We start from the raw sequence: 18,928 nt of genomic DNA, 5'->3' as shown, positions 1-18,928 counted from the left end.
GTCCTGTCGATAGTGATCAAACTGATACTCTTCCTCTCCCGGGTGCTGCAGGTGTTGGTCCACCTCATAGTGAGATGTGGGCGATGGGGGCCCGTCATATTCATCTCTAATGCGGGATATCTGTTCGTACTGTCCGTCGCCTTGGGGTTCTTCCGACGGGTAAATGTCTTCAACTACCCTGACATACCTTCGCGGGCTTTGTTGGAACTGGCGCGACGGATAGCCTTGGCTCTGTGGATTCCTGTAGGGTATTCTGAACTGTGGGGCGACCGGCGGCCTTTGAGTTGGGAATGGTTTGCCCTCTCTGCAGACTGATTGGAAGTGCCCCTCTCTCCCGCAGTTGCCGCATTTCTGGGACAATGCGGGGCATGTTCCTGCATGGGGATAGGGCATTCCGCAGCGGTAACACTGGCGTTGCATTTTCGGAATGGTTGAATAGGTGAGGTTGGGTCCTCTCTCTGATGTCCTGGCGTTATTTGCCTGCATGGCCGCGATCACCTCGTTGTTATCATGCTTGGAGAGGGCGGTGCCAGTTATTTGCGTTACTTGCTTCTCGACTCTCTCGAGGATCCTTGCCATGTGGCTGACTTCATCAATCGTGACAGGGGATTTTAAGAGTTGTTTCTTTAGCGTTTGGGATACGCACCCTTCAATCACTCGCAATCTGATGGCCTCGTCTAGGGAGAATGCGTGGAACTGGCAGTTCGCGCCTTTTATCCGTAGGCGGGTGATAAACTCGTCGACCGTTTCATCTGCCCTTTGTTTGCACTGATTGAAGATGTATCTTTCATAATCCCTGTTGGGTTCAATCACCAGCCTTTTGTTCAGTGCTGCAATGAGGGCTGGGAAGTCTGCTTGCTCTGCCTGCGGGATGGTTTTCAGAAGTATTTTAATGTCATTCCCTGCGAGGTTCAGGAACATGCTGCGTAGTCTTGGGGATTTCTCTTCACCCGCGGCGTCAATGAAGGTGTTAAAATCTTCCAGCCACTCGACCCACCTTGGGCCTTTGTCCGCCTGTGGCATCATGGAGAAGGGGGGTGGCATGCGCCATGCTGTGGTTGCTGTGTTCCCCGCTGGGGCGGGGGGGGCCAGGGCCTGCTGATCTTGGGGTGCGCTCATAGTAGCGGTGCGCGGCAACGTTCACTTGTGTGTGGCTGTCCCTGTTGCTCTGGTGGCAGGTGCTGAGGGCTAGCGGGCAGCGCAGGGTGGCACCCACCTTTCACTGGGTCCTGGCGGCGGTCTCCGAAGGCTGTTTGGTTTGGCAGGCGGGTGGATGTGCCCTCGACGTTGGTCTCTAGTTGTGGGGGCCGGGCCTGGGGTAGGCGTGCTGGTGGGTAGAACCTGGGATCAGGTATGGCGTTGGAGCCTCCTTGGAGCTGGGCCTGGTCAGGCTTGTCTCTGTAGTGTGCACGGGGAGTCCGTTTGAAATGAGGAGGAGGAAAAAAAATTTTTTTTTTTTTTTTTTTTTTTTTTTGTGAGGACCACCCCCGCGCCTTTCTTGCGTGTCGTGGGCGCCTCGGGGGTGAGTTGCTGGTGGGCCGGGATCGGCGTTGGGATCCGGAGTGGAGGAGGAGGCGAGCGCTCGCAGGTTGGGCCTGTCAGCGCTAGGCGTGCGCTGCGGGCTCGGGTGTCGCCGTGGGCGGCGAGGAGGAGGAGGAGGACTCGGCGGCCCTGGGATACGCCTCGTCGCCAGTTGTTAGGCCCTGAGGGCCTCTGCAATAAGGACAGGCACACCGAGAGTAGGAGACACGTCTTCCTTTATTGAAATACAAACTCTAACTGCCCGCAGGCACTCTTCCTCCTGACGTCGCCTGTCAGGTGGGCTGAGCCGCGTGACTCGGCCCCTGTCTCTTAAAGAGACAGTTCAGCGTAACAGAGTCATCGCTGATCCCCAGCCTAATGTCTCCTCCCATGTGACCAGGGGACGGCAGCCAATACCTGATCCTTACCCTGGGCGTGGCATTATGAGGGAGGATCACATGGGTGGTGATGGCTGTCAGGGAGGTGTGATAATTAGTGTTCTGTATTTACAATGTACAGCACGTGAGGGAAGCGCGTGCTGCAGGAGCGAGGTCGAGTAGAGAGATTATATCTTGGAAGGCACGGAGAAGTCAGTTGGATAGGCGACGGAGAAGAGAGAGACTACATTTCATGCCCCCTAAATAATATACTAGCTTAATAACAGTTACGTTATATTTATCATATTGTATGTAAATAAACATACATTTTATTGTCCATTTCAGTGGCCCCTTTTCTTCAGTGGCGACGAGGATATACCCATTGTGGCCGTTGAGAGGGATCTCCGGCCGCGAAGAAGGTAGGAGCAGCCGTTATTTAGGACCGCCGCCGTCTACCGCAACACCAACATTTCCGTAAACTGAAAGTGCATTCATATGTTTCCAGACGGCGATTGTTGCCTCCCATATCTGTTTTCATTGAATGTTCAATGCCCAATCATACGGCACAACTCAAGACGTGTTAGTTGCCCAATCAACCAGGCCGAAGCGGGAGAGAGGCAGGTTAAGAAAATACATCGAGCCTACACGCTCCACCATCAAAACAATCTGGGTATACTGCCAGGCACCTATGAAAATTAGATTCCTAGTGACTCACATATTAGTGCTTTAAAGACTCCACATCAATCTCCATTGGATATACAGACAACAAGCAATTGTGGATTTCATTCAGTAATCCTCATTACTCCCACTGCTCATCCTCTTCACAGTCGCCTACTTGTAGAATTCATTTACATTTACCGGACAATTCTTAATTGGAGGACATGGCAATGCAAGGAGTACAACCACCTCACATGTTTTTACCAGAATTAGGTGAACCTGTTCTTGCATGGAAACGCTGGCTTAAAGCATTCAAACACTATGCCCATGTGGTATGTGGAGCAAACTATAGTACTGAAATGAAGAAGTCTTTACTATTACATTGTTTAGGTCCGGCTGGACAGCAGAAGTTTGAAGATCTCCCAGATTTAACAGATGATGAGATAGAGGACATGAATGAGTATGAGACAGCCATCACCAAACTCAACAAATATTATGATAAGAAAATGAGTACCATACTTGAAAGATATAAATTCGGCAAACGTGTTCAAGACAAGGATGAGACTGTAGAACAATATGTTACAGTTCTGAGGAAAATGGCCTGGAACTGCAAATTCAATCAGCAACTTGATGAACGAATCAGAGACCAATTTATGCTTGAGTGTAGGAGCAGCAAGGTCAGAGAGAGATTGTGGTCCGAAGATGATCCTACACTCGATACAGTCCTGAGATTAGCTAAAGAAGTGGAACACACGGAAACATGTGTGTCAACTTTGGAGAATAGAATGAAAGACATATCAATCAAATCATGGATCAGTTCTGTGCAGTCTGATCAAGACGAAGAAATAGGAGTGATAAGAGGTGGTAGGAAGAAGAAGTCAGCACCATATCACAGTGGAATGACATTGAGTGCCAACAGTTCAATACGCAGAAGTTCTGGTAATCCAGAAATGTACAAAAACCAAATGACGACAAAGAGGTTTGATAGACTAGAGACTAGGAAAAACGATAGGTTTGAGACAGTCAGGATGCCCATGTCAGGAGGAGAACGTCAAGACAAAGGACAGATCCCTCTAAGCGGAAGAGGGAGAACCAGACAAAGAGGGTGTTACAGATGTGGCAGTCCAAATCACTGAGCGAACAACAGAGAATGTCCAGCTCTTAAGATCATTTGCAGGAAATGTGGAGGTAAAGGACACATAGCCAAATGCTGCAGGAACAGTCAGAATGAAGACTGCACTCCGAATTGGATTGGAGATGACGATGAAGAAGAATGTGTGTTCATGGTCTCCGATGAAGACGCACATATTGAAATTCCCAGGACAAAGATTTCTGTAAATGCTTTTCCTGTAAGTATGATGGTGGACTCAGGAGCCAAATACACGCTTATACCAGAAGAAATGTGGAAGACTTGTGGACCGGAATATCTACATGAAGTAGATGTAAAACCTAAAGCTTATGGCAGAGCCAAAATTGAGCTAATGGGATGGTTTATAGCTGAATTAGAATTCAGAGGCAGACAGGCATGTTGCCGCATTTATGCCTCAAAGAGAGGGGAGACGGCTCTGCTTAGTTGGACCCATCAAAAATTGCTGAGAGTACGTCTTGACCCGAATGCCGATAACACAGTTTATCAAATTGATGGAACTAACATCGAAAACATTCAGAAAATTAAGGATGCAGTATTCAAGGATGATGTCATCGGATGTCTGAAAGGGTTTTCACATCGAATATTGCTTAAGTCAGGTTCGAGACCAATAGCTCAGAAACTCAGAAATGTACCGTTGGCCCTCAAGACTGAGGTCAAGGAAGAATTACTTGAATTGGAAAAGCAAGGCATTATTGAAAAGGTTGATGCTGCAGAGTGGGTTTCACCGATGGTCATAGTACGGAAAACCACTGGAAAAGTAAGATTGTGTGTCGATATGAGGGAACTGAACAAGTGCGTGATCCCCGATAGGCACCCGTTACCCAACATACAGGAACTGATATCTACACTAGGACCTGCGAAAACAATTTCTACCTTGGATCTCACGGCGGCCTATCACCAAGTAAGACTACATGATGATTCTAAGTCTCTAACAGCCTTCATTACACCAGAAGGATCAATTTCGGAGGATGCCTTTTGGCCTAATCTCTGCGGCTTCAGTTTTTCATAGAGTTATGCGGAGAATACTTGGAGATATGGAAGGAGTGGTATTTTTTCAGGATGACGTATTGGTTTATGCAAATAATCAAAGTGGGCATAATATGAGATTGAACAGAGTACTACAGAAACCATACCAGGCAGGAATGGTATTGAGCAGAACCAAATCTAAGATAGACAGAAAAGAAATAGAATACCTAGGACACGTGATTTCTGGAGAAGGTATCAGGCCAAAGAAAGACTTAGCAGACTCCATCAAATCCATGGTTGTACCGAATAGCAAAGAACAGCTCAGAACATTTCTTGGTATGGCAGAATATTATGCTAAATTTATAGAAAACTATTCTAATCATACAGTGGAACGGAGAAATCTTCTCAAAATGAACAAAAAATTTGTGTGGAACAAGAGAAGTGAAAAAGAGTTTTGTTTCATTTAAGAAGCTTTAGCCCGAGCTCCAGCACTTCAAAGCTTTGTTAGAGGGAGGAAAACTATAATAACGACTGATGCAAGTGAAGTAGGGCTCGGTGCGACCTTATCACAATATCATAATGGACAAGAATTAGTCATTGCTTTTGCATCCAGACTGTTAAAGGGTGCGGAAAAGAACTATGCTACGATCGAGAAGGAGGCTCTGGCAATAAAATGGGCCACAGAGAAGTTCAGAAGCTTTGTCTGGGGAGTACAATTCAGCATTTACATGGACCACAAACCGCTTGTGGAAATTTTCAGTACCAACGGTCTTGATAAGGTGTCTAGCAGAGTCAGGAGATGGGTCTCTAGATTACAAGAGTACAACTTCAAAATTATACATATTCCTGGATCAGGAAATGTTACGGCAGATTGTCTATCGCGCTTGACTAGTCTGGACGATGCTGAAGAGGACCCGGAAGAACAGGAAGCGGTTTGCACAGTGTCTGACCAGGCTATATCCGAATGGGAGTGGAATGACGAGATGATGAAAGATGAGGCTTTAATGGATATAGTAAGAAAAGTCAGGGAAGGAAGGTGGAAGAAGAATGAAGTGATTAGTACAGAAGTCAAAGCTTTCTGGGATGTACGAGAAGATTTATATTTACAGGGTGGATACCTCATGAAAGGTGACAAGATGATACCTCCTACCAAACTCAGGGAAAAGATAATGCAGATGGGCCACGAAGGTCATCAGGGCATTGTAAAGACAAAGAGGAGGATTAGAAATAACTATTGGTGGCCTGGATATGATCGCCAGATTGAAGACCAAGTCAGAAAATGTATCCTTTGCTCAAAAAGTGATAAAGTATGCATGGGTGCCAGTTATCCGATGGTGATGAGAAGTCCCTGAAAGTCTGTGGAGTAAAATTACTATGGATGTGATTGTTCCAGTGTGGAGTGATGGTTGTTCGACATTCTGTTTAGTGGTCATTGACATGTTGACCAGATGGGTTGAAATTACTTTCATGCCGTAAGTTACCACACGTAAAGTTATAGAATTCATGGAAGAATTGTGTGAAAGAGAAGGGTATCCCAAAGAGGTACTCACAGACAATGGTGCCCAATTTAAATCTAAGAAAATGGAAAAATATTTAAGTGAAAGGTTCATTGATCATAAGTTTTGTGCTATTTATCATCCACAAACCAATGGCATTGTGGAACGATTTAACAGAGTGATTAAGGATGCAATATAGAGTGGAAAGGAGTTGTCAAAGAAACTCTATTAGCTCACAGATTTACACCTCACAGTTCCACAGGTGTTTCCCCTTTTGAACTGAGTAGGACCAGAAAAGCAAATACAAAGTTGTTCCCAGGGTGGATGAGTACTGTAGTGGGAAATAGAGTAAATCTGGAGGGAGGGAAAGAGAGTGTTGAGCAGAGACAGCTGGACAATAAAAGACTGTATGATAGCAAGTGTTTCAGGAAGAGACCAGCATTTCTAGTGGGAAGTTTAGTGAGAATAAAACTTCCGGTAAACCTGATTCAAGATGGATGTCATTGGTCCAAACCAATCAGAGTAGAGGAGGTATATTCACATGCTGTAAAAAACCGAGATGGCAGAGTGTGGAACAACAAAAGGGTGATGATTCTAAGAGATGAGTGTGTGGAGAATAATTCTGATGAAGTTATTGAAGCAAGCAGAGAGAGAGAGAGAGAGCGAGATAGTAAATAGGGATGATGGAAGTGTAAGGGGAGAGAATATAGATGGTAGGTTACTTTGGAGTGAGTCTTCCTTGGCAAACTGCTCAGATAATCATCCAGAAGAAGGAGCCAGGAAGGAGTTCAGAACTAAAAGAAGTTACAGACGACCAAAATTTAAAAAATTAAAATTAAAAAGTTTAACTTTTGTTCAATAAAGAAGGGGGATGTGTAGTGTTCTGTATTTACAATGTACAGCACGTGAAGGAAGCGCGTGCTGCAGGAGCGAGGTCAAGTAGAAAGATTCTATCTTGGAAGGAACGGAGAAGTCAGTTGGATAGGCGACGGAGAAGAGAGAGACTGCATTTCATGTCCCCTAAATAATATACTAGCTTAATAACAGTTACATTATATTTATCATATTGTATGTAAATAAACATACATTTAATGTCCATTTCAGTGGCCCCTTTTCTTCAGATAACCTCTGTAGGTGAGACGCAGTATTCTTCTCTATACGAAGAGAAAAACCCATAATCCCCAAATACCGACGGCACGTTGTCATTTTGCAAATCCTTCCCATGTTAAAATCCACACCACTGTGTATAAGAATCCTCCCCAGCGGAATAACATTTACCCCTCAGGTATGCATGGTTTACATTCAACATCTCCTGATTATAAAGAGTTCTATCTGGATAGGAGTTCTGGGGAAAATATCACTACGCATAATTTTCAAAACCATATTGCTCTGAAAGCATAGAAAATCTATGGACTCCAATTCGCATAACTCCTTTGAATTTGAGCGTGAAATGCAGCCTAGTTGTCCAAGGCTTAATCAGCTGCACGGACATTTAAACCCAAAGGTTGCCTACAGCTGGAGGATTGAGAAGGAAGCAAGGAGAGAGGCTGCAAATCCACTACAGTGTTTGAAGAGAAAAGAAGTGACGATTCCACTACAGAGTTTGAAGAGAAGAGAAGTGGCGATTCCACTACAGAGTTTGATGTACTGTTGCATAACCATCCTGACTAAGTTGAGTGCAACAGTAAGTGTCTGGCAGGGATCGCTTGGTAGAGAGTGATCAGCTGCCAATAATAAGTGCAGACCTGTCGGAACACAAGCCAGTGGCTGCCCGGAGGCAAGTGCTGGGATGGCGCTGAAGGCTGAGGGCGATTGGGCAGAAGACCGGGACCCAGAAGGAAACATAAGGAGCCAGTCCACCAAACTCAGCGACTGTGGGGTAATAGGACAGGAGTGAGAGGGGTAAGGAGGAGGTGAAGAGGAAAGTCTTGAGGAGCTTCCGGAATTTGGGGAGATCCGGCTCAAGACGGAGAGGAAGGGGGAAGGTGTTTCAGGGGAGGGAGTCAACCGAGGAGAGAGATCTGCCACTAGCTCACTGCTTAGAAAAGCACCCGACACGCAAAGAGTTGGAGCCGGAGGAGCATCAAGATCTGGAAGGAAGGTATTTGGTGAGAGCAAATTGTAGATAGATTGGTCCTCGGCCCCAGACAGCCTTATATATGATGCAGAGGGATTTGGATTTGATCCTTGCAGCAACCGGGAGCCAGTGGAGGAATTTTAGAGCTGGAGAGATACGTTCGCTGGGCTTGAGGCCAATTACAAGTCCTGCAGCCCTATTCTGGACAAGCTGGAGGGGGCAGAGAGAGGAAGAGGGTAGTCCGGCCTACAGAGTACCAGACCTCTAGAGACACTGACCATCTGGGAAAAGTGAGGAAAGAAAGGATACCTCTGGGAAGGTAGAGTTGAAAATGGGCCTTCTTGGAAAAGTCCAAGATGTGAGGGAGGAAAGAGCAGTCGAAGATGACTCCAAAGTTTCTGGCTTCAGATGCAGGAGAAGGGGGAGAGCCCATACAGGGTGGCCGAAGTGAAGGGAGGAAAGAGGGACTGGGAGTCTCGATTGGAAGGATGTCTATCATGCTGCCATTGAGTCAGAGATCATTGGAAGCACACCAGGACTGAATGACAAATAGGCAGTCAGGAATGACATAGGAAGTAGGGAGAGCATCAGAGGGAAGTTTGAAGAAGAGTTGGTTGTCATCTGCTTAACACTGCAAGTAAGGGGAGAAAGTAGAGATAAGGTGAGTAAGTGGAGCAAGATAGAAGTTAAAGAGCCAGGGTGAGCGGTTAGAGCCCTGGGGAACGCCACAGGTGGAGATAGAGGTAGGAGAGGATAAAGAGCCCAGGATGACCTGGGAGGGACGGGCAGTGAGGAAGGAGGTCAGCCAGTCCAGTGCCCGCTAAGAGATACCAAGGGTATCATGGAGCTGTTTTATGTGGATGGAGTGGTTACCTGTATCAAATGTAGAGGAAGGATCAAGTAGAATGAGAACAGTGGGAGAGTTGGAGTCAAGGGATGTGAGCAGTTCTTCACAGGTGTTCAGAAGAGCAGTTTTCGTGCCTCTGGGTGCTCGGAATCCAGATTGATGGTCGTGCAAGCAACCAAATAGCTCAGTATTCTGGGCCAGTTGGGGGAAGACCAACTTCTCCAGGAGTTTCCCCAAGGAAGGGAGTGACAGAGATAGCAGATTAGGTAGCCAGGTACGAGAGGTCGGTGGAAAGCTTTTTCAGGAGGGGCGCACAAGAGAGTGCTTGAGGGAAGAGGGAAAAGACCCAGTAGCGAGAGAGTGATTGCAGAAATCAGCAAGTGCAGGGGCAAGGGAGACAATGTTGTCCTTAATAGTTCTGGATGAACGGGGGGGGGGCTGTTTGGAGGAGATTGTTATTTGTTATTTTTGCGAAGTTGAACCGCCAACTAATTCCTGTATGATTTGTTTGTATGCATTAGTGTGTGGGCCAGATACATTTGGACATTAGGTCACTTCTTAGCTTGTCAGGTAGGGAAACCTTTGTTAGGATAGGGAATGATAGGTGTTTGTCTCACCCTTTTTTCATTTAATAAAATGGCTACATGTGACAAAACTACACTTAAGAGTCCATCTCGCAGTTCTGACCCCTTACATGAGGTGTCAGTTAGGGGAAATCTGGAACAAGCATTGCCAAGAGTCAAGAGAAATTGAAAGAAAGGTTGATAGAACTTGAACCACCCTCATATATGAGATGTCTGCGTGGGGGAAACTAGTGGAAGTAACCACTGTCAACATGTGTTATTGAAGAAATGCGATTGTGTAATAGTTAAAGTGGAAGGAAGTTTGCAGGAAGACCCGATAAGATTATCGGGTGAGGATCCTTTTTGGAAAGATACCTGGTAGGAAAATATACCAGGAAATCTGTGTGAATCAAGAGGGGGATATTCCTGACAGGAGAGTAGACCAGGATATCAAGAGGTTTTCTTTTTGCAGTTAAAGAGAAATTCCTTACAGGAGGGCAAACCAGGATATCAAAGGCTTGAGCTGCGAGAAGTGTTCTATGAAAGAAATTTGGTTTTGCCATCCTGAGAAAAGGGTTCTATAAAATACACATTTGGTTTATCCATCCTGAGAAAGGAGTTCTATGAAGGAGACATTTGGTTTTACAACTTAAGAAAAGTGTTCTGTGGAATAGGTGTGTTATGCTATTTTGACAACAATATTGTATGGACGAGTCATTCTTGATTTGCTAATCCAAGGAAGACATTTGTCTTTTTGTGAAAAGAGAAATGTTCTCATTTGGACAGAACACTGATGTAACCACATAAATCCAAGAGGCATCCAGTATTGATTCAGGGGTAGGGAGCCAACTCCTGAATATAAGGATTGCTTTGTTGAAATCGCCTATTTGAACTTTCACCCTCTTCAATTGATACGTTGGAACCAGAGACATTTACCCTACACATTTTTTGTACTCATTAGTGTGAGGGTCAGATACAGTTTGGACACAAGGTCAGGTTGCTTTAGATTTAGTTTCGTAGGTAGGGACATTCTCATTAGGATAGGGACAGATATGCATTTATCCCACCCATTTTGCTTTAATAAACATGGAGAATGTTAAGGACCCTAAACATTTGTGTCCATTTCTCATTTCTGACCCCACACATCACTAAGGGATTGCTCTCCCACAGAGGAATTTTATGTGATGCTGCAGAACTCTGAGCTAACTACATCTATATATACATAAAACAAAGTAGTGTTTGTGGGTTTGTATATGGCGTTGATCTTGGGGACATAACTCCTCATCAACGGTGAGATCTGGTGTCATGAATTTTGCATGGAATATTCTTTATTGAATTGCCGAATTAATGCAACTATTTCTAGCTCGATAGGCCATCCCGTTCCCGAGATAATTCACTTTTTGTTTTTTCGGCATTACATTTTGTGGTGTTCTGTGCGCCATCTACAGGTCATTTGCAGAAAGTGATCATCATCGTGCTGTCCATGCTAAACTAGACGTTTTTTGTTTTAAATTTCTTTTTTTTAGAAGATATTGATATTGAGATTTTATTTTTATCGCCCTCATACACAAGTGTTTCAGAGCGTGACAAGGAAAGGGAGGGGAACAGGGGAGAATATAACAACGATCTTACTAGGCCCAGTGACATTGAGAACGTGCAAGTGCATGGGAGAGGGGAAAAGTGCATGGGAGGGGGGAAGAGGTGGAAAGTGCCGATCAAAGGAGTAAACAGATAATAAGTAAATAAATAAATAGTAAGAGTGAGGGGAAAGGACTGTGAAGGTGTGCCGATGAGGAGGATCGCCGTCTTGCTGGCATTCAGACAAAGATCGTTGGCGGCACACCAATCTTGAATGGCAGTTAGGCAATCAGAGATGAGAGAAGGAGAGGAGCTGGTTGAGGGCAGCCTGAAAATGAGTTGAGTGTCGCCAGCAATGCACTGGAAATTGGAGCAGAAAATGGCAATGCAGTGGGCAAGAGTTGCCAGGTATTGGTTGAAAAGTCAGGGTGAGAGGTTAGACCCCTGGGGAACACCACAGGTAGAGAGGGGGATAGGTGATAGGAAGGACCCAAGTTGGACCTGGGAGGGGTGATCAGAGAGGAAAGAGGTCAGCCAGGCCAGAACTAGATCAGTGATACTGAGGTTATCATGGATACGGTTGAGCAGGATGGTATGGTTGACCGTGTCGAAGGCAGAAGACAGATCACGTAGGATGGGGACAGAGGGAATGTTAGAGTCAAGGTTGGAGAGCAGATCTTCACGGATGTGCAGGAGAGCAGTTTGCGTGCTTCTGGCAGCTCTGAAGCCAAACTGGTGGTCGTGGAGACAGCCAACAGAATCAGAATAAAGGTTAAGCTGAGAGATGGCAAGCTTTTCCAGGAGTTTGCCCAGAAAAGGAGTAATGGAAATTGGGCGATAGTTAGCCGGACAAGAAGGATCAGCTGTGGGTTTCTTGAGAAGAGGATGCACAAGGGAGTACTTCAGAGGGGAGGGCAAGTGTCCTGAGGCACAGGAGTGGTTGCAGAAATCGGCAAGGTCTGGCGGCAGGGTATCAATGTGGTCCTTGTTGGCTTTAGAGGATGAACATGTTTTGACGAGGCTTTCATAGATCGGACTTGTCTAGTGACCTTTTCAGGGGATAAAAGAGGAAAGGATGAGATGGTGGGGGGATGGCTGAAGCAGGGTCAGCATGCACAGACAGAGAGGGGAGAGGAGGGGGAGGGGATGAGAGGGTGGACAGGATGTCCTGGGTTTTTGAGATAAAGTGAGAGGCAAGGGCATTGCAAAGAGCCTGGGAGGCAACAGGAGGGGTAGCGACTGCAGCAAGGTTGGCCAGCTCCTTGTATATTTTAAAGAGTTTGTCCGAGTTCTTAGATGCCACAGAGAAACAGGCTTGAATGTGGGGTCTCTTCTTGGTGAGGACAGAGTCAGTATTGCCTTTGGAGTTGGCAACAGGCCAGTTTGTCAGAGGATGAACAAGAAGCCAACATTTCCTCTCAGTCTCCCTACACTTACGTTTAAGTGTAGCTAGTTCAGAGTCATCCCAGGAATTGCACTTGGCTTTGGACTTCAAACGGATCCTCATGACAGGGGCAAGAGCATCAAGAGTATCAGAAATAGAAGAGTAGAGCAGAGGCAGGGCTGTGTCAGGATATGAGTCAGCCAGAGATGGTGGGGGGCAGGGGGAGAAGGTGTCGGCAAAAGCCTCAACTGAAACAGTCAGGATGTCCGAGAAGGTAGGTGTCAATGTTGGTGTAGGCTTGGCATGGGGGGAAGAGAGGGAGAGATGAGAGGAGAGGAGGGAGTGATCGCTCCAGGAGAGAGGAGTTGTCAGAGGGATGGAGAGGGGGAGGTCAGAGGAGATCAAGACATTGAGTGTGTGCCCTGCAGAGTGAATCGGGCCAGAGGGGAGGATAGACAGAGAGAGGGCGTCAGAGAGGTCACAGAAGAGTAAAGAGGAAGAACAAGGAGAGTCTAGATGGATATTGAGGTCCCTGAGGAGGAGAAGGTGAGTGGTAGACGCAGGCCCAGGAGGGAGGAGGAGAGGTCCACCCACTCAGAGAGAAATTAGGTGATTTGACCAGGAGGCCGGTAGATAGTAGCCACGGTAAGGGAATGGCTAGGAGAGAGAGAGAGCCTACAGACAAGGCATTCGAAGCAGGAGTAGGTCTGAGTGGGAATGATAGAGGCAGGAATCCCCTCAGGAAAGATCAGGGCTACCCCCACACTGGACCGGGAGGATCTGGGTGCAGAGAGGATTTTGTAGCCATCAGGGAGGAGAGTATCAAAGCTTGTGACAGAGCTGGGCGTGAACCATGTCTCGGTGAGACCAAAGACATCAAGGTCTAGTTATTCAAGGAGGTGGCAGATGTCAGAGGAGTGTTTGACAGCAGAGCGGCAGTTCAGCGTGGCAATATGAAGAAGGTTGGCAACCTTAAAAACCTTCTGGGGAGGGGTACAGATCAGAGGTACGTCCTGCAGAGGAGAAGGAGCCCTAGGTGGGGTAGAGGGGGAGGAGGAGAGAGAGGGCAAGGTAGTCCAGGGGGTTGAGGAAGGGACAGCAGGAGATGAAAGGAAATTGATGAGGCGAGGGACACGCCTATCAAGGAGGAGAAGATTGGCCTGAGGGCCTTGGACCATGACAGTGCCATTTAGGTAGATGTTAATGATGACTTTAAAGGAGTCGAGGGAAGCCATGACAACTTCCCAGCGAGTGCCACCATTAATGAGAGAGGATGTCGATAAGGGTCTGTCTGGCGGAAGCATTGGAGTAGGTGTCGGCGATAGGAAGACCAGGGTTAGAGGCCAAGATATCCTTTTTGAACTTCTTCCTACCAGACTAAGTGAGAAGGGAAGGATAGTCGATGGAGAAGCAGTTGGAGAAGATAGGAGAAACAGAAAGCGCCATTAGGGTGGAAGTGAGGAGAGGATGGGGATACTGGGGGGGGGCTAAGGCAGGTAGGTGTGGGACACAAAGGAGAGCGGTGAAGTCACTGGGCCGACCAGTAACAGAAAGGCAGTCATTTACAAGCAAAGTAAAGAGAAGTTAGCAGTGGGCAGCACAATTTGACTTTCAAACCTAAAGCAAAAGAGAGTGAGTGTCTTTCTTTTTATTGATTTGTTTTGCAATAAACTCAATAGATGTTAATTTCACCAATTAATTGAACACCACATTTTTATTTACCTCCGATTTAAATTTGCACATGAATATCAGATTTGTATCCTTAGTCTGAGTATTTGCAGTATGTGTTTAGCAGCAACAATGCCACCACTGCTAACAACACTGCAAATAATCAGAATGATTCTGCCTACAAATATGATATTCATGTGTGAATTTAAATCGGAGGTAAATAAAAATGTGGTGTTCAATTAATAGGTGAAATTAACATGTACAGTGTTTTACCTTTGTGGCAAACAACAATATTTGTTCATCTTTTTCGGTGGAATATGAAAAAAAATCTGAGAATGGACCTCCCGGGGGCGAAGCCGGGTACTTAAGATAGTTGTGAACAAAGTTTCTTTAACTCCAGTCTTAGGTGACATAACACTACGGTGGAGCTTCCTAAGAGCTGTGATGAGAAGGGGGAATGCCGAGTGTGACATAGTGGACAAGGTTTCAGGGCAAGTGCGATATCACAAAGGACAAGGCTGCATTGGGAGTGTGACGTCATAGAGGACAAGGCTGCATTGGGAGTGTGACGTCATAGATGACAAGGCTGCATTGGGAGTGTGACATCATAGATGACAAGGCTGCAGGCAAAGTGTGAATTCACAGAGTCAACTGCTACAGGAGAAATCTGTGTGAGGTGATAGAATGAAGGAATACTGGTTTTATATATAGGATAAAGGACTCAAAGTAACAATATCCGAGTATTTCATGGTACAATGGAGTTCTGTGACGGCGCAGAGGAAGACGCTGTGGTCTGAGTCTTGTGTGACGCTAACAGAAGTTTTGGTCGCAGCAGATTTCATCAAAGTAGATTTCGTCTAATTGTTTTCATCAGATTCTGAAGCAAATAAATGTGGGGGGTGGGTTTAGGTTATTCATTAATGTAGCAGTGTTAAAGGGGTGGGTTGCACAGGGTCTCCCCGGGATATATTTGTGGCAAAGTCAACCTTTACAAAAATTAAATTCAACGAAATCTATTGTAATAAAATCTTTTTGGCCAAATCCCATAGAATATTGCGTGACATCACAACAATCTGAGCTATTCTGACACAACCTGTCATGGTTCTGTGTCATCTTTAACAACAGAAATATCTAGGATCTTTTCTGTTGAGGCTTTGTGACAGCCATTTGTTTTTCTCTGCAAAGCTCATTCATTTGGAACACCTTTTCTTTATTTATTCCTTCATAAGTCTTGGAGAGACTGTCAGTTTCTCTAGTAAACAGCAAAACCGAACTTGGGATCCACACTGGAGCGCCGCTGCTAATGGCCACGGGCAGCAATGTAAAGTGCATTCAAAACCGTTCTTGACTTTTGCCCCACACATTAACAGGAGCTATAACATTTTCCTCCTCCACTCCAAATCAATTTACTACGAAACAGAACAAGTGTTTATTGCAAATGTCCTTGCGCTATATATGCACACCGCGTGCACCGGATCAGAAAGGAAGTTGCAGCAAGTGGCCAGGCTGCCTACACAAGGAGCAAATGTGCCTTGGTAATGATAATGGGCAAAGGAGCAGGCAGTTTCTGCCAATATCTGTATATTCTAAAACCATTTGCACAAGGGCAAAAATAAATCAGTTTGTCTTTTGTACTTTGCTGGCTGCTTAAAGTGAAAATACATGTCCTTAATACCTTTCTTTTTATGTTATGCAGCAAACAGTACAAATACAATAGTACATTCTTGCCCTAATGAAAACATTTTTCAAGAAAATGGAGTGTGGCCAATCTCTTTTATTCTGTTACGGATTTTCAAAAAGTAGATAATCGGAGGGTATGGTGGGATTTAACCAGCGCGAATATATTGTTTGAGGTCTGCTGTGATGTCATAAATGTGATCTCAGTAGAGCTCTGATCTCACAGGTGGACGTCATGACTTGGACAGTTACTAGGATGCATATCGAAACCACTGGTATTCACCAAGCAAACTCTGTGACAAGCTACTGAACACTTGTTGAGCGCTTCATTCTAAGCCACTATTGAGCCAACCTGCCCAAAGGGTCTGATGCGTCGCTCACATCAAACCCCCAAAGCACACTAGAGTAGATCAGGCTGGTATAAGCGCTTGGCACCAACATGAGATGTGCAGAGTGTAAGGGTGCAGAAGTAAAGCTCAGACACAAAGGGGACATGTTTTGATCAGAGACGAGGGTTGGGGAAATGCTGTCCTGTCCCTAAAACTAAGAGGGGGTTCCCTGCCTCAAAGAAAACGAATGAAAACGTCAGGATGTCAAACTAGTAGCCAGTCACAGTCGTGTCCAAAAAACCTTCTACTGACCCTAAAGCTCTTGACCTGAATCTATGGGGCAAGTATATTATCTCAACTGAGGAAATAGTATAGAAAGTTCAAAATATCTCCGGTAGTTTTAAGAATGAAGTAAATGTTCTTTCCAAAAAGAAACAATGTTGTAATATCCCGGGAATGGTTCCTTTTCCCTGGATTCCGTCTTCTTCCCCTAAACTAGCTCGGAGGTCGTCTCCCGTTTATGTGCTTTTCATGAAAGGTCACAACAGTCTCTTAGATAAAGTTCACCTTAGCATATGGCTCTCGCACGTGTGTACGCCCCTGACTCGCCGTGCAGTCGCCTGTGGCTCTCGTATGTGTGTAAGCTCCTGACTCGCCATGCAGTAGCCTGTGGTGCTCCTACGTGTGTACGCCCCTGACTCGCCATGCAGTCGCCTGTGGCTCTCATACGTGGGTAAGCCCCTGACTCGCCATGCAGTAGCCTGCAGTGCTCCTACGTGTGTACGCCCCTGGCTCGCCATGCAATCGCCTGTGGCTCTCCTACCTGTGTACGCCCCTGACTCGCCATGCAGTAGCCTGCGGTGCTCCTACGTGTGTACGCCCCTGGCTCGCCATGCAATCGCCTGTGGCTCTCCTACGTGTGTACGTCCCTGGCTCGCCATGCATCAGCCTGTTAGAGTGTTGCACTCTCCTGCCAAGCAAATAGAGCTTCTCCCTTGATGTCCTTAGCTCTCAGGGTCCCAGACCCTCTTCGCCTCTGATTCTCATGTGGGTGCGGGTCCCAGACTCGCAGTTCTGAATCATGGCAGCTTGGTTTACTCTCCTGCCCAGGATTCTATCTCTCTTGTATTTAGGCCCCCAGGATCTCTTATTCTCTTGCTTTCATGTGGGTGTGGGTCCCAGCCTCGCAGTTCTGAATCGTGACAGCTTGGATTAATCTCTTGCCAACTAAAGGATTCTATATCTCTTGTATTTGGGGTGACAGACCCTGCTACTCTCTTGCTTTGATATGGGTGTGGGTCCCAAACTCACAATGCAGCAACATAACGACTTAGTGTACTCTGCTGCCAAGTAAGTGTACCCTTGTTAAATGTCTTGACACTCTTTGGGGTCCCAGACCCTCTTGTTCGGTTATCTTTATCATTGGACTGCGGGTTCCAGACTCACAGTATCTTTTCAAGGTCCAAGACCCTCTTATTCGGTTCTCTGTATTTGCTCCCTGGCTTCCCCGGGCCTCTAATCTTTCTCAATCTGACCTGTGTACCTTCATGCTTGGTTTGCGTCTTCCGAGCAGCGGGACGTCTGTCGGAGGCTCCGGCAGCTTTCGGGTGTTTCGTTTTGCCATTGTCGGCTTCAAAGGTGTGCTTTGCCTTTTGCTCAGCTGGCAGCTTCCAAGATCCTGGAACACCAGAGAGTTGTTTGTGGTCCGGCACGCGTACTCCATATGTCCTGGACTACGCCTGGTCCTTACATCCATTCGGCTCTCCCGTCTTGTAACCGGTGCTAGAGTTTTGCTGACAACTCCTCTCAGGAGAGGGGCTCTCTCTCTCACCTGGTTTCACCGGCCGATTTTGAATTAGTTTGTCCTAATCAGGTTCAGCCGAAGACTAGACCACTCAGCATGGTTCTCAGGATCAATCTTTACACTCCTGGCCATCTTCTTCGTCCCAGTACTTGCATTCCCAATAAATGGAAGGCCAGTTGGATTCTCTTGTGTGTTAGTTATTTTCGTAGAATAAGGTTGGCTTGTTATACAACAGAAGATATTAGCACTGTTTGTAACAAGGGAAGGAGGGTTTGGGTTTTGGCAAAGTGGAAGGGGGTGACAAAGCAGAAATATACTGTGTTCTCTGTGAATGGTTGGTCCTAATCCCATAAGGGGCTTCCTCTCCCATGTGGTCCTCCCCCTGTGCACCACCTACAGGGGGACTATTGTACTGTGGAAACACAGCCCTGGCCCCATGTGAAAGGGCTCCCCCTAGGGGAGAAGGGCCGACCTACTCAGATTGGTCACAGTAGGTAACTACGCTGAAATGGTAGCAAAGGTCGGATTTTATGTTATTGTTTAAAGGAAGGACCTAGCGGGAGAGCAGTGGAAAGTTGTACAGGGTGTGGGAGCCAGCGTTTGGGCCGACACCTTTGAACAGTAGTGCAGTACTGTGAGTTGCCACCTGGGCATTCATTGGACTAAGTCCTTTGCCCAATGATGTTGAGAAAGGCACATTTTGAGACATTAGCGAGACATTTTTCAAGACTGCAATTCAGCCCTTGGAGCACTGCTTTGATTCCAGTTGTGGTGAAACCTGGTGAAAACGGAATTGCCACCAATTTGTACTGCTCTATCGATTGATGTCTGTCC

General features: G+C 46.3%; 1 protein-coding gene across 1 annotated transcript in view; it reads right to left on the bottom strand.

The window, feature by feature from the left end:
* The window catches only part of LOC138491098 (probable cation-transporting ATPase 13A4), a 1,104,196-nt gene that overhangs the window by 398,927 nt on the left and 686,341 nt on the right, over positions 1–18,928 (bottom strand). The window lies entirely within an intron of this gene.

The sequence above is a fragment of the Ambystoma mexicanum genome, chromosome 10 (assembly GCF_040938575.1).
Source record: "Ambystoma mexicanum isolate Mex_15411 chromosome 10, UKY_AmexF1_1, whole genome shotgun sequence".
Taxonomy (NCBI): Eukaryota; Metazoa; Chordata; class Amphibia; order Caudata; family Ambystomatidae; genus Ambystoma; species Ambystoma mexicanum.
This window is presented reverse-complemented; position numbering and strand designations above follow the sequence as displayed.